At 39.3% G+C, this 24,155-nt stretch overlaps 1 protein-coding gene across 3 annotated transcripts in view; it reads right to left on the reverse strand.

Annotated features, from left to right (window-relative positions):
• The window catches only part of ARSB (arylsulfatase B), a 305,283-nt gene that overhangs the window by 275,796 nt on the left and 5,332 nt on the right, over positions 1 to 24,155 (reverse strand). The window lies entirely within an intron of this gene.

A 24,155-nucleotide genomic window follows, 5' to 3' on the forward strand; every position in this document is an offset into this window, starting at 1 on the left:
TGAATGTTGAAAACTAAAAGTAAATAAATAAAAGAAAAACAAAAAAGAAAATGCATGTGGGAATGCTTTGTAAAAGAAAAAATAAACCAACCTTTGCCTATACTTGTCATAAAAGATGTCTTATTATCGTGGTGGTGGTTGGAGGTGTGTGTGTATATGGGAGGGGTTGTTATACAACAGGGGATGACAGAGATATAGAAGAACAATAGGAACATTAATGGAATTTTTTTTAAATACACGGAGGAGAACTAGGAAATGGCTGAACAAATCATGGTATTGGAATATAATGGAGTCCTACTGTGTGATAAGAAATGATGAAGGAAATAATTTTCAGAGAAACCTTGAAAGACCTGTATGAACTCATGCTGAGTGAAATGAGCAGAACCAGGAGAATAATTTGTACAATAACAACAACATTATAAAAATAAACAACTTCGAAAGACCAACACAAAGACCAGCCATGATTCCAGAAGATCCAAGATGAAACATGACACTCACCTCCTAAAAGAGAGATGTCAGATTCAGAGAACAGAATGAGACACACATTTCTGGACATGGCCAATGCAGGATTTTGGTTTGCTTAATGACTATGCACATTTCTTACATGATTTTTGTTTTTCCCCAAATTCAAATGAGATATTTATAAAGCATTTAGCAAGGTGCCTGGCAGATAGGAGGCACTTAATAAATGCTTATTCTCTTCCCTTCCCTTTCCCAATGATGGGGGGAGATGGGAGGGAGAGAAAATTGGTTTTTGTTCATTGAAAAAACAAATTTAAAACTAAGAAAGAAGAGAGTAGAAGGAACAGGGACAAGTAGAACAATATGAGAATTACCAAGTCAAACAATGTATACTTTAAAAAATGAAAAATGAACTGAATATAATAGATTCACAAAATCATATGCAATCCTTTTATATTTTTTAATATATGGAAATGTTTGTGTTTGTGGGTATATTCATCAGGCTCATAATGGCAAAAAAGGGAATTTTTAAAATTTTAAAGTAAAAAGCACTACATAGATGGGATCAGGTAGGGGAAGAAACCTCAGAGGCCAACTAGTCCTACCTATATTTATTTTTTCTTATATTTTTAAATTATTTATTTAAATTTCTATTTTTCCTAAATTATATGTAAAAACAATTTTTGACATTTGTTTTTAAAATTTTGAGTTCCAAATTCTCTCCCTCTCTCCTTGCACCCCTCATTGAGAAGGTAACCAATTTGACATATGTTATACATGTGTAGTCATGCAAAACATTTCCATATTAGTCATCCAACCTATATTTTAAAAGAACTCACTGCTACAAAATACCCAACAGGTAGACATTCAGCCTCTGCTTACAGACCTCTAATGGGGAGGAATCCACAGCCTTCTGAGCCAGCCCCTTCAACTTATTGGCAACTCCAATTATGAGGATGCATTTATTGAAATAAAAATTAAACCATTAAACCTCCCCCTTTACTACTTCTACCCAGCGTCCCTGATATTACCTACTAAGGTCAAACAGAGTTAGTCTCAACCCTCTCCCATTGACTGCCCATTAAGGACAGCTGTTTTGTTCTCCATGAGTCTTCTCTACTTCAGGCTAAATATCTTTTTTTTAATTAATTTATTTATTTTTAGTTTTCAACATTCATTTCCAAAAGATTTTGAGTTACAAATTTTTCTCCCCATCTCTCCTCTAACCCCCACCCCAAAATACCAAGCCTACTGAATACCCTTTCCCCCAATCTGTTCTCTGTTATATCCTCCCCCTTCCCCCCCCCCAACTTTCTAGTAGGGCAAGATGGATTTCTATACCCCAGTGCCTGTATATCTTATTTCCCAGTTGCATGTAACATTCATTAACATTTGTTTTTTGAAACTTTGAGTTCCAGAGTCTTTCCCTTCTTCCCTCCTCACCCACCCCCACTGGAAAAACAAGCAACTCAACATAGGTTGTACATGTGTAGTTACGCAAAACATTTCCATGGTAGTTATATTGTGAGAGACTAACTAACTACATTTCCCTCCATCCTATCCCACTCCCCACTTATTCTATTTTCTACTTTGACCCTGTCCCTTTTCAAAAGTGTTTACTTCTAACTACACTCTCCCCCAATCTGCCCTCCCTTCTATCACCCACCCCCCTTATTCCTTTCCCCCCTGTTTCCTTTAGGGTAAGGCTCCCAATTGAATGTATATGTTATTCCCTCCTTAAATCAAATTCAATGAGAGTAAGGTTGACCCATTCTCTTTCACCTTCCTGCTCTTCCCCTCCATTGTAACAGTTTTCTCTTGCCTCTTTTATGAGATAATTTACCCTAATCTATCTCTCCCTTTCTCCTTCTCCCAATATATTCCTCTCTTACCTCTTAATTTTATTTTTAAGATATCATCCCGTCATATTCAACCCATCCTGTGCTTTGTCTATGTATACATGTAGACACATATGCACACACTCACATATTTATACATACATATACCCTCCTATACATACAAATATATGTATGTATACATATATACATATATATTCCCTTCAACTATCCTCATATTGAGAAAAGTCTCATGAGTTACAATTACTGTTTTTCCATAAAGGAATATAAATAGTTCAATTTTAATAAGTTCCTTATGATTTCTTTTTCCTGTTTACCTTCTCATGCTTCTCTTTCTTCTTGTATCTGAAAGTCAAATTTTCTGTTCAGCTCAAGTTTTTTTCATCAAGAATGCCTGAAAGTCCTCTATTTCATTGAATGACCATATTTTTCCCTGTAGCATTATACTCAGTTTTGCTGGGCAGATGATTCTTGGTTTTAGTCCTAGCTCCTTTGACCTCTGGAATATCATATTCCAAGCTCTTCAATCCCTTAACGTAGAAGCTGCTAGATCTTGTGTTATCCTGATTGTGTTTCCACAATACTCAAATTGTTTCTTCCTGACTGCTTGCAATATTTTATCCTTGACCTGAGAACTCTAGAATTTGGCTATGATATTCCTAGCAGTTTTCTTTTGGAGATCTTTTTCAACAGGTGATGGGTGAATTCTTTCAATTTCTACTTTGCCCTCTGGTTCTAGAATATCAGGGCAATTTTGCTTGATAATTTCTTGAAAGATAGTGTCTAGACTCTTTTTTTTTTTAATATGGCTTTCAGGTAGACCAATAATTTTTAAATTATCTCTCCTGGATCTATTTTCCAGGTCAGTGGATGTCAATGAAATATTTCACATTGCCTTCTATTTTTTCATTTGTTTGGATCTGTGTTATAGTATTTTGATTTCTCATAAAGTCACTAGCTTCCAATTGCTCCAATCTAATTTTGAAGGAATTATTCTCTTCAGTGAGTTTTTGAAATTCCTTTTCCATCTGTCAAATTTGGCTTTTTAAGGCCTTCTTCTCCTCACTGGCTTTTTGGACCTCTTTTGACATTTGAGTTAGTCTACTTTTTAAGGTGTTATTTTTTTTTTAAGCAATTGGGGTTAACTAACTTGCTCAAGGTTACACGGCCAGTTATTTTGTGTGGGTGCCAAGCATCTGAGGCCAGAACCGATCCCGGGTCTCCCAACGCCAGGGCCGGCGCTCTTAATCACTGCGCCACCTGGCCACCCCTAAGGTGTTATTTTCTTAAAAAAATTTTTGGGTCTCCTTTAGCAGACTGTTGACTTGCTTTTCATGATTTTCTTGCATCATTCTCATTTCTCTTCCCAGTTTTTCCTGCACTTCTCTTACTTGATTTTCAAAATCCTTTTTGAGCTCCTCCATGGCCTATGATCAGGTCATATTTTTCTTTTCATTGGAACCTTCATTGTCCTACTCCAGTTCCATGCTTTGATCCTTTTTGTCCCAAAAAAATGATTGTACGGTGTGATTGTGCTTCATCTTACCAATTACTTGACTTTTGAGCTCTCTGCCATAATAGAACTCTGATTACAGAATGTAATTCTGTAATTGCTGGGGTTTTTGCAGCTGCCACAGTTGGGTGCCCTCTCTACAGCCCCCACAAGCTCTGGCTCACTGGCCACACATGCTAGGACCACCACCCAAGACCGTGATCCAGATCAAGGCAGGTCAAAGCAAGAGCAATTACCCTCTAAATGGTCGCTTGCCCCCCCCCCCCCCATGATCTGCAGGCCAGGAGCTCTGAAAGCAGCCACAGGGCACTGCAGTGCTTCCTACCACTTCTTGCCCTGGGGGCAGGGGCCAGATTGCACTGTTCCTTTACCCTTACAACAGAATTCCCAACTGACCTTTTCTTTTCTCTTTGGTGTTTATGAGTTGAGGAGTCTGGAAACCACCACAGCTACTGGTGATTCACTCTCCTGGAGTTTGCTCTGGTCTGGGTGCTGGCTGGGGCCACCCCAGGGCCGGAACCACAGCTCACTGGGGACTACACTCAGCTCCCAGCATGCTCTGATAGACCTTTCCTGTCAGCCTGCTAGGCTGCCTTCAGTGGGAGATTTGTTTTTCTCTGTCTCTTTGTGGGTTCTGTAGCTTTAAAATTTGTTTAGAGTCATTTTTTTACAGGTATTGTAGAAGGTTGAAGCTGGAGCTCCATGCCAAGTTCGTGCTTTTACTCCACCATCTTGGCTCCACCCCCAGGTTAAATATCTTGAGTTCCTTCAACCAATCCCCCATTATAGGATGGACTCAAGATCCAAAATAGAAAGTTTCAGTTCCTATTTCTCAACTGCAAGGATGACCTGAAATGAGAATCTTTGCAATAACATGTGGAAATCACTTGGAATAATTTTTTAACTAAAATTATTGTTCTTACTACCATTTCTATAGTCCTTGAAGACCTAGTAATATTCAGAAAGGGTTTCAGAGCATATTGAAGCCAATGCTTCATATTCCATATTTCATTTGAAGCCAACTCAACTGCCAGTCACAAGAATCACTTCTTGCTATACCTTTTGACCCAGTAATACCACTACTAGGTCTATTTCCAAAGATGATTAGGGGAAAAGGAAAAGATCTTATATATTCTAAAATATTTATAGCAGCTCTCTTTATGGTGGCAAAGTGGGGATGTCCATCAATTAGAGAATGGCTGAACAAGTTGAGGTATATGATTGTAATGGAATACTACTGTGCCATAAGAAGTGATGAGCTCAATGATCCTAAAGAAACCATGAATAGACATGTGTAAATTAATAAAGAGTGAAATGAGCAGAACCAAGACAACACTATACACAGTAACAGCAATATTGTTTTAAGGACAACTTTAAGTGACTAAGTCATTTTGACTATTATAAAAATCCAAATTAACTATAAAGGCCAAATGAAGGAAGACACTATCTGAATCCAGAAGAGAATTGACAAATAGAAATATGTACAGAATTATTTTACATATATACATACATATTTGTGTCTAATGGTAGCCATCTCTAGGGCAGGTAGAGGGAGGGAAGAAAAAAAGGGAAAAAAAGGAAAAACATTTACATGATAAGTTTATTATATATTTAAAAGGAATAAGGGGTGGCCAGGTGGCTCAGCGAGTAAGAGCACCAGCTCCAGTGTCGGGATGACCTGGATCAAATCTGGCCTCAGATACTCAGCACCACACCCAGAAATAACTGGCCGTGTAACCTTGAGCAAGTTACTTAACCCCAATTGCTTTAAAAAATAAAAATAAAAGGAATAGCAAGTTGTACATAATAGATTTGCAGTTTCACATTCAATCATCTTTTTTTATTATAGTACATTATGGAAATGCTTATTTTTTTCATAAATTACAAATAAAATTTTTAAAATGTTAAATCACTTCTTGGTCCCCTGGGTCAAAACAGATCTATCCTTCTGCTGAACCAGCACTTTGTATTTCATTGAGTATTTCATTTATTTGTATTTCATTCATTATGCCTTATATGTATATATCCATGTCTTATTTTTCCTATTAAACAAAGGCAAGGAACATATCTTCTTCATCTTTATAGCACCCTAGGAACTAATATGTATGTAGGAGGGTCATAGCATGGGAAAGGAGAACAGGCAGGGTAGGAAGGCTGGCTCAGCTTTCTCATCCAGTCTCCCTTCTCTACATATTGAAGCCAAAGAAGACCAGGTATGATTTCTGATGTGGGAAGAAAATTAGAAATGGCTGTGGGGCTGGAGGAACAGAAGGAAGAAGGAGCCACCCAGTTATCAATAAGGGATTTGGGGCTCAAGATCAAGTTGGAATGAAATCTGGGGTAAAGGGATAGGACTCCTGAAGACTGAATTTGTCCCTTCCCCAGCGAAGAAAATATCACTTAACTGCGAGAGAAGCCAAGTGGAGAGGACTTGGAGCCTGGATGTAAGTATTGGGAAAATCCTCCAATTCCCAACACTGACAACAGTGTGGTAGGGGGGAAAACAGAGTTCTACAAAGCCATAAATAGGAATTTTGGCATCTTGGATAAGTATAGTAAAGTAGAAAGGAGAGAAAAGGAAGATTAAAAGCTACTTCAATGAATGGATGATCCAAATAGACTAGAAATAGAGGTCCGGGGATCTGAAGATGTTGAGGAAAGACAAGGCCAAGGTCTTTGAAAGGGGCAATAACCAGGGGAGAGAACACTCTAAATCATATATTGATTATTGATTATCATTATTGATTATCCATATTAGGAGATGAGGGAGAGTGACCTGGAAGTCTACGGATGGTAGCAACAGGGACCTAGACTGGAGAGAGTAAACTTTACTATCATTCACAGACATTTTTTAGTCAGTTCTACATTTCCCTTCTTTCCTCACATAGACCCTTCCCTTCTCCCTTCAGTCTTGTACGTTCTTCCATCCTGAGTCTACACTTCCCTTTGCTAACACAGAAACCAAATGAACTCCTCATTTTTCACCATTCTTAAATGGTACCACACATAGCTTTGAATTATTTGTAGCTGATGGCATGGGAATGAAGATAGGTGGCTAGAAAAGACCATTAAGTTTCTTTTCCAGGAGAGCTTAAAGCTGAAAGATCTTTCTTAAGGGGACAGTTTCAGTAAGCCCTATTTTGAGGTAGAATGATAGACTTAAGAAATTCCAGAGGTCCTATATGCAGTGGGATTCGGGATTTTCAACCTTTTAAGCATCACTGGAATTTCTAGTTTTGTGTGCCCTCACACTGCCTACACTTGGCTAGCTAAGCCTCCAAGAGCCCAGGGTCTAAAAATATAAAAAGCACCTAAGGTCACCTACTTCCTTCCATATCTTCTCTTGAAGGCATGCCCTTCTCTATTCACATTGCCACCCCACTAGTTCAGTGAGGCATTAGAGTCAACTCTGTTCTGGCTCTTTTTTTTCTCTCTGCCTCACCAGGTCTCCTGGGTTTAATGATTATCTCTATACAGGTGATTTCTCTCCTGCTTCCCCAACTGCCTTTTAGACATCTCAAACTGGAAATAAGAAGATCGAACTCAACTTTCTCAATATTCTCAACTATAAAATGGCTATAACCATAGCACCTACCTCCTAAGGTTGTTGTAAGAATCAAGAGATGATATTGATAAAGTGCTAAGCACAGGGTCTGACATAGAGTAGCACTATGTAAATGGTGGCAGTTATCATTAATGGGTCCAAAACAACACTCATTTTCATTTCCCACAAACACAGGCCTCTTCTAAACTTTCCCATTTCTAACGAGGGCACCACAACCTTCTTCATAATCTTGGTGCATTCTCAACTTTTCAAGTTCCCTCATCCCAGACAGTGAGGAAGTTTTTCAAATGTTGTTGATTCTCCTTCCATATCTTCTCTTGAAGGCATGCCCTTCTCTATTCACATTGCCACCCCACTAGTTCAGGCCTTCTTTAGCTCTTTCCTGGACTGCTGCAAAAGCCTCCTAATTCGTGTCCCTGCCTAAAGGCTCTCCCCTCTCCAATCTACCTGCCACTAAACTGCCAAAGGAATCTTCTTACATCCCAGATGTGACCATATCATCGCCCTCCTCAAGCTCCCTTCATAATCAGGTCCAACTGATTCACCGGCCTTTACTTTCTCACCTTGCACACATCCAAACTAGTCTTCTTGCTGTTCCTTCCACACAGTGCTCTACCTCCTACCTCTGCGTCTCTGCCTTGGTTGTTCCCTCTGCATGGGATGCGTTTGCTCCTCACTCCACCTTTCAGGATCCCTTAGAAACAACTCAAGTCATCTTCCAAGTGAAATTTTTCCTGGTCTGCCTAGCGGGTAACCACAACAATTATTATTCATTTATTATTTTTATTCTATAATTGCAGCAGCAACCAGGTAGCACAGAAGATAGAGAGGTTTTTCCCTATCCATCCAGTTAGTAATAATAGCTATTATTATTACTGTTGTTATTGTTTTAATGATTATTGTATTATTAAATCATTAATTTATTACTGCTGAATTACTAAAAAGAAAATTAATTTATTATTATTATATAATTTCAGCAACAACTAAGTGGCCCAGGAGATAGAGCACTGGACCTGGGGGTCAGAAAGACCTGCGTGCAAACTTGACCTCAGACCTTAGTAAAATGCATGGCCCCAGACAAGCAATTAGAACAACAATAATAATTATATAGTCATTTTCATAGTGCTTTAAGGTTTGTGAAGAATTTTTTAATATACTTTATATGTTATTTCACTTATCTTTACAACCTGTGAGGTGGATGCCATTGTCCCCATTTTGCAGATGAGGAAACTAAAGCTCAGAGAGATTAAGTGATTTGCCCAAGGTCACACAGCAAGTAATTATGTGGGACAGGATCTGAACTTGGGTCTTCCTGATACCACGTACAGCACTCTAGCCACTGTAACACCTAGATGCCTGTGATAGTGTCATATTCCTCGCCACCCCCCAAAAAATACATATATACAACATATACAGATATAACACATATAAAGTCTTTATATATACACATGTACATGTGTGTACCTGTACATATATATACATATACATACATTTGTGTATATACATGTGAATCTAAGAATTATTGAGAATCTAAGCTTATTGAGGACCAAACCTATTTCATTTTTGTCTATATATCACTAGCACCCAACAACACAAGTGCCCAACCTGGTGATGGGACTGTCTATCTGTAGTCTGAGGGCCAATCTAAAGAGGGCCAGAAGGGCTCATCACTAGGTAGAAAGCAGGGTGATGAAACTTTTGGCTTCATTAATTCTCCTAGCAAAATAAGAGGGTGTGATCAGACTCGGTGGAGGGAGTATCCTCATCAATGAAATCACAGATCCTTGGAGTAATGAAGTAAATATCCTTTCTAATAAGCCTGCCATCATTTCCTATTATTCTTTGACACAGATGTAATTTTCTGTTTCCACGTCCCAGTGCTCTGGTGATGAACACAATTTTGAGCACGTTGAAATAATGAAAAAAAGAAACACAGAATTACATCAAAGGAGACTCTGATCAACTTAAAACCTGAAGGAGAACGTGCCCCCTCTTAATGAGACTGTTTTCTGATGATCTGCACCAGAGACACAGCAGGGAGTCACGAGTTCCACTCCGTCACAGTGGGCGGCTAGTCACTAGTTACTCTTCTCGTCAACTTCAATTTCTTTCCTGGTAATAGTGGGATGAGAGTCTTTATTTTAGGTACTTTAAAAACATTGTAAGAAATAAGTATCTGCATAATATTTGATCATTCATCCATTTTCATTCATCAAACATATATTTGTTGAGCATCTATTTTGTAAAAAGCCTAGTCCCTGTTTATATTTCAACAGGAGAGTGGATGGAAATAGTAATAAACAATAACAGTAATAATAATGATGCTTTGCATCATGTTTTAAAGTGTGCTGAGCATTTTACATATATTTGAATCTCGTAACAAGTCTGTGAGATAAATGTCATTATGATTCCTATTCGGCAGATGAAGGGGCTGAGGCTCAGAGATTAAATGACTTGCTAGGGTCATACAGCTAATGTCTGAGGCAGAGCTTTCAATCAGGTCTTCCTGAGTCCAAGTGCCATGCACTCACTACCTGCTACACCGTCTAGTGACCTCAAAAACAAACAAACAAACCAAAACAAAACAAAAGGACAAGGCACCTTCAATAACTGCCTCATAAGGACCCCAGCGCGGGACTAAGAGCTGCTGATCCACGACCAGGACCCAAGCGCCTTAAGTCTAAGTCCCATGTCCTAACCAGCCATGTGATAATGAGGATGTCAATTCCCCACTTTGGGCTTCAGTTTCCTCATCTCTCCAACGAATGGCTGAGACGATATGATCTCCGAGGCCCATCTTGGAGCTTCAAGGACATTCACTGTCACTTACAAAATGGAGCAGCCCTTTTATAGTAACCCACATAACATACTTCTTTTCTTTTTTTTTTGAGGGTCAATTGGGGTTAAGTGACTTGTACAAGGTCACACAGCTATTAAGTGTTAAGAGTCTGAGGCTGGATTTGAACTCAGGTCCTCCTGACTCCAGAGCCTCAAATACATCTTTTCTACTTGTGTCTTTCTCTGTCATGGGGCTCTGGATACCAGCTGAGGTTACAACACATTCAGATAGCTCTTTACATTTTGCAAAGTACTTTCCTCCCAACCATCCTTGGAGGTAGATGTGCAAGTTCTAATTATTACCTCATTTCACAAATTAGTAAATTTATTATGCGGATGGTTCTTATCCTTATAAAATCTGGATCAATTCATAGGGTAAGAGGCCTTTAACAGCCAGTCAATAAACATTTACTAAGCACATACTGCGTGCCAGACATTGTGTTAAATGCTGGGGATACAAAAAAAAGGCGAAAGTCATTCCTTGCTCTCAAGGAACTCACAATCTAATAGGAGAGACAAGAAGTAAACACATACGCACAAACAAGCTACGTGGAGGACAAGGAGGAAGCAATTAAGAGAGGGGAGGCACGAAAAGTAAGAGGGGTGGGGAAGGGTTTCCTGGAGAAAATGGCGCTTAATTGGAGGAAGCCAGTAGTCAGAGATAAGAAGGGGGACAGCCAGAGACAGTGCTCAGAGCCAAGAGATGGAGAGTCTGGCTGGTAGAACACTGAGGAGACCAGTGTCACTGGATCAAAGAATATGTGATGGGGAGTAAGCTCTAAGAAGACTAGAAAAGTAGGAGGCGGCTAGGTTATCAAGGACTTTGTATCTGACCCTTAAGGCAATAGAGGGCACTAGAGTTTATTGAGTAGGGGGATAACATGGTCAGACCAGCACTTCAGGAAAATTACTGGTGACGGAATAGAGGAAGAAATGGAATAGGGAGAGACTTGAGACAGGCTAACCCACAAGTAGGCTGTTGTAACAATCCAGGCGTAAGGTGATGAGGGGCTGCACTGAAGGGAGGGTCAGAGGAGAGAAGGAGGGTTTTCAAGAGGTGGAATTTATAGGCACTGGCAACAGCTTGGAATGGGGGAGAGGGAGCAGTGAGAGATAGCGAGGAATACAGGAAGACTCGTAGGGCTGTGAGCCTGAGGGGCTGGGAGAATAACATTGCCCTCTCTAATAGGGAAGGTAGGAGGTAGGGAGGGTTTCAAGGAAAAGATAATGAGGTCTGTTTTGAACATACTGAGTTTTAGATGTCTACTGGATAATCAGTTCAAGATGTCTGAAAAGTCATTTGGAGATTTGAGAATGGAGGTCAGCAGAGAAATTAGGACAGAATAGGAAGATTTAAGAATCATCAGAAATGGTAATCAAATGCATGGGAGCTGATGAGATCACTAAGTGAAGTAATATACAGAAGAAAAGAGGGTCCAAGATAGAACCTTTAGAAGAAAAATCTGCTGCAAAGATTTTTCCCCAGTTTAACTGTTTCCCCCTTAATCTCAGCTGCATTGGTTTAGTTTGTACAAAACTTTTTAGTTTTATGAAATAAAAATTAATAAATTGTCAAAGGATACAAACAGGCAACTCTCAGGGGAAGAAATCCAAGCTATCTATAGCCATATGAAAAAATGTTCCAAGCCATTAAAATTATAGAAATGTAATGAAAAAATAAATGCTTGATACTTTAAAATTTTTTAAAGAATATAACCATTAAAAAGATGAAAAAAATTTGTAAGAGACCTTAGAGTTTATCTAATCCAACTCCTTCATTTTATAGATGAGGAAACTGAGGCCACGAGAGATTCAGAGACTTTCTTCAGGTCACACAGTAAGTATCAGAGCCAGCATTTACCTAAGTCTTATGATTGCAAACTCATTGGTCTCTTCATCCTATGAAATACAGTTTGTGTCTATCATAATTCTCTATGGATATGTTATTATAGTATCAGCAAATGGTTCTTTAATTTAAATAAAGGAAGAGAATGTGCCCTAAAAAATTTTACTACAAGAGAGGGGAAGAAGTACCTCCAAAGCAACCACCCCTCCACCAGACCCCAGTCACTTCAGAGGTCTTCCACACATTGATCCTGGGCCTTCCTGTGATACAGGTCCATTACAATGGGAAGGAGACTCTGGGAAAGGAGCATAAAGGCCACAGAACTCTATGATGGCAGCTCCAGTCTAAGCAAGGTAGCAAGTCTTATCAGGTGACAAGTTCTCCACAAGAGGAAGGAAATTGTATCCCTTGGTATCCCATGTTGCCACATGGGGCATAGCCTAGCAACCTGATGCTAGTTCTGGCTCTGGAGTTCTCCAAGGAGAACCTAAGACAGACCTCGCCCACACTGAGCCTGCAGGTGAAGATGTCGGAGGCCACCTTCTGTGAGCTGAGGAGAACTGTGGGCTGAGGGTCTGGGCAGATGTGACTCAAATAATAGAGACTAAGCCACAAGAGGATCATGAAACTGTTGGAAAGGGAGCTGTAACCATCATGGTCTATAAGTGACTGAAGCTGTACTTCTCCCTGGGGAAAACTTTTCCTACTGTTGTGTTATTTTCCACGGGCTCTAATATAAGTTCTAAGCTGTAAAGAAAACCAGTCATGTTTTCTGCCTAGTGAAGCTTTCCAGATTATCTGAATGGGAACAGTCAGAGAAATTACAGTTCAGTCACATCCAACTCTTTATGACCCCCATGGACCACAGCACACCAATATTGTCCAGGAGATTCTCTTGGCAAGACCCTGGAATGGTTTGCCATTTCCTTCTCAAGTGGGTTAAGGCAAACAGAGGTGAAGTGTCACACATCTATTAAGCATCTGACTTCTTGACTCTAGACCCAGTACTCTATCCACTGAGCCATCCGGCTGCTTTCAAGGAAATTAGATGATCCCAAAGAAGCTCTGAGACAGCATGCACACAATTATAGAATATTCAAGTTGGAAGGAATCTTAGAGGTCTGAACTATATCCCTCTATAATACATTATATATGCATGAATTCATGCATGCACGTCTGTGCACATGTGTGCGCATGCATACATGTGTGTGCACACATATATGCGTGCGTGCATGTGTGTGTGTGTGTGTGTACACACACACAGTCTCCCTACCAAGTAGCCATCCAGACCTCATTTAGAGACCCCTGAGAAGGAGGAACCTACTACCTCCCACAGCAGCCCAATCTACTTTTTTTTTTTTGCAACATTGTCCTCCCAGACCCTCAGGCTTACAACCTATGTCTTCCTGTATTCCTCACTATCTCTCACTCCCTCCCCCCAATTCCAATCTGTTGCCAACGCCTATAAATTCCACCTCTTGAATACACTCCTCTCCTCTGACCCTGCCTTCAGTGCGGCCCCTCATCACCTCACGCCTGGACTGTTACAACAACCTACTTGTGGGTTAGCCTGTCTCAAGTCTCTCCCTATTCCATTCCATCCTCCATTCAGCAACCAGTAATTTTTCTAAAGTGCTGGTCTAATCATGTTACCCCACTATTCAATAAACTCTAGTGCCTTCTATTGCCTTAAGGATCAAATACAATTTTTTAATAGTTTGGAACACTTTTTCATATGGCTATAGATAGCTTGGATTTCTTCCCCTGAGAGTTGCCTGTTTATATCCTTTGACAATTGATCAATTTTTATTTCATAAAATTAAAATGTTTTTGCACAATTGGGGTTAAGTGATTTGCCCAAGGTCACAAAGCTAATAAGTGTCAAATGTCTAAGGCTGGATTTGAACTCATGTCCTCCTGACTCCAGAGCTGGTGCTCTATTCACTGTGCCACCCAGCTGCCCCCAATCTACTTTTAAACAACTCAAATTGGCAGAAAGATTTTTCTGATATTGAGCAGCAATTCATCACTGGACAACTATCCCCCAAGCCTTAATACTTAATAGATGTCTCTCATGTGCTCCTAAGTCTTCTCTTCTCCAAATCAACCATGCCCAGGAACTGGGAGTGATTATATTGAACAAATATCTCAATGGTGTTTAAAATCTCCCTCCCCCAAAAAACCCATCTTACAACAGGAAAGGATGAAGGAGAATTGATTCACATTAAGATGTGTATAATTTTTCATAACAAAAAAATTAGTCTTTGACATCAGTGACTCATAAGGTAGCTAGATGGTGCAATAGAGCTCTAGGCCTGAATCATAAAGACCTGAGTTCAAATCCCACATCATATACTTACTAGCAGTGTGACCCTGGGCAAGTCACTTAACTTCTTTTTGCCTCAGTTTCCTTAGGTTTAAAATGGAGATAATAGCACCTATCTCCAAGGTCACTGTGAGGATCAAATGAGACAATAATTGTATAATTTTTTTCTTTTGCTTTTTGGAGGGCAATTGGGGTTAAGTGACTTGCCCAAAGTCACATGTCTAGTTTAAGTGTTAAGTGTCTGAGGCCGAATTTGAACTCAGGTCCTCCTGACTCCAGGGCCGGTACTCTATTCACTGAGTCACCTAGCTGCCCCATTGTATAATGTTTAACACAATGTCTTGCACACTGTAGGTACTATATAAATGTTAGCTATTGTTTTTATGCAGAAAGCCATGACCCACTCAGTCATCACATCACTGACCAAAGACCTTACTAGACTGATGACTCAGATTTGACAGGTTCCCAGATTGGAGTGGTTTTAAAACAATTGCAAGACCAATGCAAAAAATAAAAGCCAAAAATTTTTTTTAATTAAAAAAAACTTTTTCAGTACATAAACCTGTTTCTGTTACATTAGAGGCTTCTACTAATCAACTTTTATACAAATTCTGGTGTACTCTTGACTTTTTATTTCTTTTGATGTCTTCCCAGATCCACCCTTTGTGAAATGACACTATCAACCATTTGATTTCATGACACCTCTCCTATTCTTCCTAAAAGGGCTAAGTGATATATACCTTTTTTTGAAAAAAAAAAAAAGTGAAGTAAAATTGTTTTGAGAATTTCCTGAAATTCTCTGAAATAACTGAAGGCAAATTAGAAATGTCACAAAACCAGTGTTGGGAAGCTTTGGTTCTGACACAGAATGGAGGAGGGAAGAAAAGGAAAAATGGGAAGACTTTCACCAAAAAAATCAAACAAAAACAAATCCAGTAGTAGTCTCATTGACAGAAAGCTAGTCTTTTGCTCCACGAACACAGCAATATATACGGATGGGTAAAGGTATGACTAAATTAAGATTTTTTTTTTAGATTAAGATTGTCAAACCTGGAAGATCCATCATCAATAAATATACACATTATAAAAAAAGGAAATGCACTAATCATGGGCAGAAAATTCATTCTAATCACTAGAAAGCAGAACCCTGTGACTTGGCTTCTCTTTAGTCCTGGGTGGAGAGTCAGGTGGGAAGGCTGCATCTCTCTTCATTATTCACAATAATATGGAACTTGTTTCTTTCAGTTCCTGAAAGTGTATTTGACAGGCATTTTTGAGATATTGCAAGAAGAGCTGACGTCAACATCTGGCCAATGCTAAAAGCCTGTTTTTGGCCCTGCCAGGGCATTTCAACTAAGGTGGCTAAAGCAGTTTCATGTAGAGCAACCATTTTGAAAGTCCTTAATGTGAATGTGAAAAAGAAAAATGTTAGTGTCCTCTTCAATTCTCTTACACCATGCATGCATGCACAATCTATTCTTTCTGAGCAGATTTTTCTTGACCACTTTATTCACGTCACAAACATTTATTAAAGCTTTAATGTGTGCAAGACCCTGATATAGGCCCTGGGGACATAAAGAGACATTTAGGACTTCCTCAGAGTAATGGAAACCTGTACAGAATATGATGGACATAGTTGACTTTATTACAGAGTTTATAAAAATAATAATAATAATAATGACTAGAATTTATATAATGCCTATAGATTTGCAGAGTACTTTGCATGTATTATCTCATTTGATCCTCACACTGTGAGGTTGATAATATTATTATCATTCCCATTTTACAAATGGTGAAATTGAGGCTTAAACACGTTAAGTGACCTGCCCAGGAACATACAGCTAGTAAATGTTTGAAAAAGGATTTGAACTCAGGTCTTTCTAACCTCAAAATACAACACTCTACCCACTACACCATCTGATTTTCCTCTGGCTAGCCTTATATGTATTGAGAAGGGATCTCTCCCTTGAAATTTATTTGCCTATAATGATGGTGGAACAAGGGGGCACTAAGTGTTTTCTTAAGCTGGGAAGAAAGACTCTCAAGCCCTAACCCCACACTTCTGGTAATCTTCCTCCCTGCCCCCCCTCCCCCCCTGCCTCATAACACAAGCACCATAGCATGCCCAGGATGGCTGCTAGCACAAGTTCTTTGATCTGCTTTTCTAAAGGAAAACAATTCAAACGGGACCAACAATTTTACTTTAATCAAACATATATATCATTTACTTAGTTCAGGGGGAAAAGTCAGCACCCTGAACTTCAGAGAAAATACAAACAGAAATTACAAGCAGAAATAATAGCATAAAGACCAACAGACAGGACTTCTAACCATCTGACCAAATAATACATATATCACAGATCAACAGACAGATCTAACTGTCTGATCATTACATACATACATACATATATACATAAGTACCAGAGAGAAAAGCACCAACATCTCAGTTTTCAAAGGGGAGGGGCTCCTTAATGGCTACCTAGAGTCTCATCTGGCTGCATCACTGGAACACTCTTCCCATGAGTAAGCCCCAAAGTAAAATGCTAACTTCGGAATATATGTTATATATGTATATGTGTGTGTGTGTGTGTGTGTGTATATATATATATTATGTTTCTTCAGGGTCAGAAGGCATCACAATCCTCGTGACCCACTGCTTAATTGCAAAGTAACAAAAGTTGTGGGCCTTCCTGAAAAACAAGCCTCTCCTAATCAAGCTTCTCTTGGGCTCCAAGTGAGGCCCATTAAGGGGCAGGCAAGATCTTCAAATCCCATTAACATTACACCCCCTCATTCACGTATATGCCAGAGGCAGCAGTGAGCAACCTAGGTATGTGTTATCCCTTTGGATTCTAATTATTTCAGTCATATCAGAAACATACTTAAAAAAAAATATCTGTGAGAGTAAGAAAGACACTGTGAAATACATAGCAACAAATGCAACCCTTCTCTCAAACTAAAAAGCTCCATTTGAGCAGAAGGGGTACATCCAGCTAGTCAGAGATCAAGAAAGCTAAATTCACACCTTCCAGTAAAGCCCATGCAGAGCCTCTGGCTAAAGTAACATGGAAAGCGGGCAATCCCACTGCAGTCATTTTGCACATGAGAAAAGCTGGGCAGAAGGAGATTTCACGATCACAAAGCAAGTCAAGGAAGGAGCTGAGAACCAATCTGCTACATGGTCCATGAGCTGGAAGAGAGGATTGTAATCAAGTATCAGTCCCCAATCCCCACATCACTTCCTCCTTAGGGTTTGTTTCTGGAGATACCCCAGGAGACAAACAAATCAATGGATGAAATCTGGGCTCCTCTTCAGCAGTCCACAAAGTGGTCAGCTGCCCATAGCCCTGATGCCAAGAGCTACAGAACTTGCTTTATGGTCGTTTGCAGGCCAGGTCCGCCATCTGGCATAGCCCTTCAGTGCTCATGCATCAGCGCTGGCTCAAATCACTGGCTGCTGGAAGGAGTTATTTATTTTTGGTTTTGATTAGTAAAGAGGGCAGGTAGCCAACTAAGCTGATAGAAAGGACATCTTTGGAGAAAAGAATAAGCAAGCCAGAAATTCTTTCAGTTCAGATACTTTCTTAAAAGTAGAAATCTAAGTTGAACCCAAGGGATAGAGAAAAGGAAATTCTAGCCAATGAAAGTTTTGTTCTGTATGGGTTTGCTTTTTGGGGTTTTTTTTGGGGGGGAAGAGGGGGAGAATAAAAAAAGCTGATGAAATAAAACCAGAAGATAACAAATGGTAAGTCATCTAGTTCAGAATGGAACATCTCATGATTAAAAAATAATTCTGTCAGAAATATAAATCGGGCTGTCAGGAAGCCATTGGTAAACTTATATGCCATGAGGATCAGGAAGCAAGTAGGTGGTACAGTGGGCAGAGTGCCAGGCTGGAATCAGGAAAAAGACTCATCCTTCCTTAGTTCAAATCCAGCTTCAGACACTTACTAGCTGTGTGACAAAGGGAAAAATAAAACTGTTTGCCTCAGTTTCTTCATCTGTAAGATGAGATGGATAAGGAAATGGAAAAGAAAACTGAAAATGAAGTCACAAAGAGTCAGACATGACTGAACCACAAAAAGAGTCGAAGGATTTTACAATTCAAAGGAACCTCAGAGATGGTCTAGTCCAAACTCTTCATTTTATAGATGAGGAAACTGAGGCCCAGAGACATTAAATACCCTAACCACTTATAGCTTATTTTATAGCTAGAAGCAGATTAGGGATTTTCATTCAGGTCCTCTGATTCTAAAGCCAGAATTTTTTCAACTACTCCATACTGTCTCTGTTATACACACACACATAGACACACACACACACAGCCATTTCCTCAGAAGATACTTCTAGAAGCAGTTAGGTAGTACAGTTGATAGAGCACTGGGCCTGGACATAAGAAGTCCTGATTTCAAATCTGACCTCAGATATCTACTAGCTATTTAACCCTAGGCAAGTCACTTAACCTTTGTCTTCCTCAGTTTCTTCAACTGTAAAATGGGGATAATAAGAGAACCTATTTCACAGGGTTGTAATGAGGATCGAATTTGCAGTGTTTTAAGAGTAGGGACATGATAAATGTTTATTTCCTTTCCCCTTCTTCAATACCCACAGAGAAGGCTTTCAAAATACAGAATACCCTCATAACCTTTGCCGTCTGATAAAATGATTCTTTTTCCTGAGTATGTTTATCAAGGATACTTGAAATTACATGCAATCAGAAAATAATTCAGAATGGGCAAAACTAAGACCAGTGTTATCTCAAAGACAAGGAAGCATGGCAACTGAAAATTTCTATAGTCAAGATGTATGTGTTGTATTCTTTGGGTCTTAAGATGCGTGACTACAAGGGCACCTAAGGTTTGTAAATATCACTGACTCCTCAGGTGTTTTTTTTTTTTCTTTAAAGGAAGATGGCAAACTGTTAGAGGTGCCTACTCTCCCTCCTTCCTCCTGTCCGAGGCTCCCCACTGCACTTTCTGCCCACTTCTGACATTCCTTATATAACCCACAATCCCCTTCCAGATTGTTCCTTTCACTCTATCCCCAAGTCCTCAGGCATGAGGAGACACTGAATCCCAAATAATTAAGGACCCCTTTGTCCACTAGGGAAAGTATGGAGAGTGAGACTTGGCCGAATGAGGACTGGAGATGGGAAGTAGGAATGGAGATGTTAAGGGGAAGGAAGAGAGATATGGAGATAAAGAAGAAGTGAGAGCAGAACACCAAAGTAACCTTGTACAACTCTCCCTGCTCCCCCTCTTGTCTGGAGCTTGGAGAAAACTAGAGTAGTTCTTACAGGTACATATTCCTATAAAGCATTCCTTCACCAAGCCCCTGAGGCTGCTGGGTTGTTTGCAAATTCCTATCTGTTGTCTATTTACCAGTATCAGAATCTACAGTAATGGGACTTTTTAAATTTCCTTTCATTCCCTCCAATTTTTTTGTTAATATTTACCTCACCTGGCCAAGATCTGTCCAATGGGATATAAAAATTTACTTCAGAGTCTTAAACATTCCTTAGATAAGAAGCCAGAGGAAGAGTCTCGGCTGTCCCTGACTCCTTGGCAATAATCAGCCTATTTGTGCATCCTCTAAAAACATTTTCATCTGTAACCTGATTTAGTTTACCTACAGTTTGTTTAAGGAAGCTGGTTTTCTTAGGGGATGTATAATTATGACTCTGTTCAACTTTGATGACATTAAAAGAAGTATGGGATTATGGATCTATCTTCTCTTTAACTTTTATGGCCTAAGAGGAATGTACAAAATTGCATCATGAATTCTTTTCCTGTCACTCCCATGTAATTTTGCCTATAAGAAGCCTTGTCAGACTCCTCATGATTGCTCAGGTTTTTTCTGAGGCCTGAACCCATGCTTGAGCAAAACTTAGGTTTTGATCTCCATAATTTCCACATTGTGGTAAATATATATTTGGCAGCAGTTACCCACGACATAAACTCAGAGAGAAGATATTTCTCCCATGACAATATGCAGGCACTTCACTCCTTTCTTTAAAGAGTAGAACACTGCATACCCTCTCAGACTTACACGTGGCTGAGGTCTCTGTTAGTTTGGCTGACCTGGTTTTTTTCCCCTTTCTGTTCCAAGGGACGGCTCACTGGAGAAGGGAACAGAGCAACATATTTGGAAATAAAGTTGATATAAAAATACAAATTATCAATAAAAATTAGTTTTTCAATACAATAAGAAATGCAGGCTTGTGTCCCTTAGGAATGGAGTCTCTTTTTTTTTCTCCTCCATGGACTATCAGGTTCTGATGGGGACAGAAAACATAACCTGTTTGGGTCTAGGCCCAAAATTACTTCCCTTAACTATTGTTGGGAGTAGAAGAGGAAGAATTTTCACTAAGGCCTACCACATAGACCTCCCTTCATTTTATCCTCTTCCTTTCTCCAAAGGAATAAAGAAGATAAAAAGCAAGAGATGAAATGCCATCCGCTGTCACCAGCCATAAGTTTTAGTTAAAATATGAGCTCATCGTGCAACTTGGTCATATGCTACCAAGTCCTAAGTTTGAGTGTTGCCTAAACATTAAAGAATTTAAAACAAAAAAACACCCTGAAGCCTTCCTGAGGCAGAGAAATGAACCTGGGTTCTCAAAAACTACACCAGGATAAGCCCTGACAGGTCCTCCCAAGCCAGAAGGGCTTCAAAAACAGACCCAATGACAGACTGTGTGGATACAGGATCACCCTGGCTAAGGTGGTAAACAATTATCACCAGACTAGTCTCAAAGGGGTAAAGCTTTTAGTCACAAAAACTCTCCAAAATGTTCTGATAATAATAATAATAAACATACAGCTAAATAGTTTAATAATAATTTAATATTTAATAACAGTTAAATAGCTAACAATAGCTGAATAGTATGTAATACATGCCAGACACTATGCCAAGTGCTTCACAAATATATTTTTGATCCTTGGACAAGAGCCCTGGAGGTGGTTGCCATTATTATCCCCATTTGATGGAGGAGAAAACTAAGGCAGAGGTTAAGTGACTTACTCAGGGTCAGAAAGCTAGGAAGTATCTTAAGTTGGATTTGAATTTGGGTCTTCTGACTCCAGGCCTAGCATTCAATCTACGGTGCTAACCAGCTGATCCTAAATCATTGGTTTCTACTTCAGGGGAAGGAAATGCTCACAGCAATAAGAGCTTAAATCAGTGAACAGCTAAAGTATTGAAGTAAAGGAATATAGGATGCCAGGGTATATGTATAGGAAATTGGTATGTCTTGAGAAGATTTCTATTTGAATCAAGTACATCATCCAAGTCAACTGAAAAGTTTTCTTTTTTTTTTCAGTCTTTAAAGAAAAACAATTAAAATGGATTCCAATTGGAAAGCCAAAGTGTACGCATGAAGAATACTAACCATAAGGAGCTAATCAGTGGCAGAGTCAGAGCTGGTCTTTTGATTCATAGCCCTGTGCTGTTTCCACATAGTATATATATATACATGTTGCAATGTGCATGGTATGTGGAAATGGGCATGTTCAAGGAGTCTGAGGGATTAAGAGCCTCCATGTAAACTGTTACATTCCAATATATGCTCCTAGCATATGGTAAATGCCAGGTGAATATTAGCTAATCAATCTCATATGTAGTACGCAGTCTGTATTATTGAATTTTGTCATGTTAGTTTGAGTTTCTGCCAGCAGATGGTGTAAGTGGCTATTAAAATGCACATGTATCCAGGTCACAAATATTCATTCCACAACAGTCAACAACCATTTACCATGGGAAAAGTCTAGTGAATAAGGAGAGAGAAAGCTTCATTAAGTCATTCTTTGCACTTATATCCCCAGTGACCAGTACAGTCCCTGGCACACAGTTAAGTGTTTAAAAAATACTTTTGGATTTGACATGTTACTTGTAACAAAGACAGTTACAATCCCATAAAGGGCATAAATGCATTAGGAAGATATAGAACAAAATGTGATAAAAAGTTCTAGGGAGATTATTGCCAAAAGAGGGGAACAAAGAGGGTTTCATGAAAGTGTTTAAGTTTAGTTTTATAGGATGGGTAGGAATTCTGCAGGCAAAGAGGATGAGAGGGTATCTTCCAATAGAGCAGGGTTTCTTGACTTTTTTGTGTCATGGACTCCTCTGTCAATCTGTTTGAACCTATGAACTCCTTCACAAAATCATATTTTTCATGCATAAAATAAAATAAATAAGATCATGAAAGAAACCAGTTTTACTGAAATATATAGATGAAAATATTTTTAAAAACATATTCATGGACTCCAGGTTAAGAACCCCTGCAGGAAAGGCATAAAAGCAGGGGTACCCAGAATGTTGGTGAGGGCAGAGCTGCCCAGTTTGGCTGGAACATAGAGTGTGGGGAAGGTTTAAGACTGAAAGGCCAGGGTATCACCAAACTGTTGATCTTGAATTCCAGTCAAAATCTGACCTTACTCAGTAGCTAAAAGGGAGCCAATAAAGATTTTTGAGCAGAAAAATGCCATAATGAGATCTAAGCATGAGGATAAATATTCTGGCAGCAGTATGGCAGATGAATCAGAAGGGCAAGACTGGATTGGGAAGGCTCTTTAGGAGGTCACTTCAATACTCTGAGGAGAGCCAGTAGAACATTGTACACAGTAACAGCAACAGTGTGATGATAACTATGACGGACTTAGCTCTTCTCAGCAATAGAATGATTCAAGACAATCCCAAAAGATTCATGATGAAAAATGCTATCCACATCCACAGAAAGAACTGGTGGAGACTGAATGCTGATCAAGGCAGGTTATTTTCACTTTCTTTGTTTTTTCCACCTTTTTATCCCTTTTGTACTATTTCTTCTTTCACAACATGACTAATGTGGAAATATGTTATATGATCACACAAGTATAACCTAAAATAAATAAATAAAATTACAATTTTTAAAAGACAGATAGCAATGACAGCCTATATTAGAGTGGAGTCAACAAATATAGAAAGAGGCAAAATATGAAAAACATGTCACAAAGACAGAAGTCATAGGAATTGGCAATAGGTTGGTTATGGAAAGTAAGGGAGAAAAAAGAGCAAAGGGTAGCCACAAGAATCCAAACATGGAAGAAATGAATAGTGAAGTTAGAGATTGATACAGTGTCATCAAAAGGAAGGGTGTTTTTAGGAGAAAAGATGGTAAGGATAGTTTGGGCTGTGTTGAGTTTGAGATGTTGATGGGATATCCTGATCAAGGCCTTTGGAGATGCTGGTCTGGAATTCTGAAGAAAAGCTGGCTGGGAGAAACAAATGAGGGAGATTGGCAGAGAGATGGTGGTTGAAAAGAGTATAAGAATGTAAAAAGTGTTAAGAATGGATAGAGAACCAAACTCAGAGTCAGGAAGACCAAGGTTCAAGTTCTACTTCTGACATGTTCTGGGTGTATGACCATGGGCTAGTCACTTAACCTCTCTGTTCTCCAGACAACTTTCTGAGTATAATTTGCAAAGCAGATGCCGATTTGCTTTGGGAGGAGTTTCCTCATCAACAATTCCCTAATACAAATGAAATTACAGATCCATACCAAATCAAAAAATTAGTAGCTAAAGCTATGGAAGTAAATGAGACAGCCATGATAAATGGTAGCAAAAAGTTCTGTGAAGTTTGGATTCAGTCAAAGGGCCACATTTGAGGGTGTGCGGGCCACATTAGGCCTCAAGGTCACAGGTCCTCCACCCCTGGCCTAGGGAGTAGAATGTGTCTAACAGGTATGCATGTCCATCATTATCAAATGC

This window comes from Petaurus breviceps, unplaced genomic scaffold, assembly GCF_028583685.1.
Source record: "Petaurus breviceps papuanus isolate PSGF00001 unplaced genomic scaffold, PetGlider_PUasm1.0 229, whole genome shotgun sequence".
In the NCBI taxonomy this organism is placed as follows: Eukaryota; Metazoa; Chordata; class Mammalia; order Diprotodontia; family Petauridae; genus Petaurus; species Petaurus breviceps.